The 584-nt window shown below is 36.5% G+C and overlaps 1 protein-coding gene and 1 long non-coding RNA gene across 2 annotated transcripts in view; both read right to left on the bottom strand.

Annotated features, from left to right (window-relative positions):
* Nucleotides 1-584, bottom strand: part of LOC116077686 (immunity-related GTPase family M protein 1-like) — a 23,272-nt gene that overhangs the window by 7,978 nt on the left and 14,710 nt on the right. The gene's annotated exons all lie outside the window — the stretch shown is intronic.
* LOC116077687 overlaps nt 1-584 on the bottom strand; it is a 3,546-nt gene that overhangs the window by 2,001 nt on the left and 961 nt on the right. The gene's annotated exons all lie outside the window — the stretch shown is intronic.

The following is a 584-nucleotide window of genomic DNA, read 5'->3' as shown; positions in this document are numbered from 1 at the left end:
CCTGTGGTATGCTGGGTTTTCTAAAGCAGATGAAATATGTGAACTGGCTTTGTCTTGGTTTTAATATTATTTTTATTTTATTTTATTTGTTTATTTGTTTTGTGTGTGTGTGTGTGTGTGTGTGTGTGTGTTTGATTTATGGATTTCTGGACTTTTGGTTTTGTTTGGCTGGTTAGTTTGTTGGTTGGTTGGGTTGGGTTTGGTTTGTTAGTTTGTTTTAAAAGGGCCCGTGAGATGACTTACCAAGTAAACACACTTGCCACCAAGCCTGACGATGTATGTTCAATTGTGGAAGTAAAGAATCAGCTCTGCAAGTTCTCCTCTGACTGTCACATATACACAGACACACACACACTAAATAAATATGTTTTCAAATAATTGAACTTAGGATTATACAAAAAGATTACTTAGAAACTCAGCCTTTCAAGTCCCAGTCTCCCTTTGCTCTGAATAAAGAACACTGTGTCTACATTTTATTTTATTTGTTTATTTGTTTTGTGTGTGTGTGTGTGTGTATGTGTGTGTGTGTGTGTGTGTGGTGTGAATGTGTGTGTGTGTGTGTGTGTGTGTGTGTGTGTTTGATT

This window comes from Mastomys coucha, unplaced genomic scaffold (assembly GCF_008632895.1).
Source record: "Mastomys coucha isolate ucsf_1 unplaced genomic scaffold, UCSF_Mcou_1 pScaffold5, whole genome shotgun sequence".
Lineage (NCBI taxonomy): Eukaryota > Metazoa > Chordata > Mammalia > Rodentia > Muridae > Mastomys > Mastomys coucha.
Note: the sequence above shows the minus strand (reverse complement) of the source record. Positions and strands in the feature narration are given on the sequence as shown.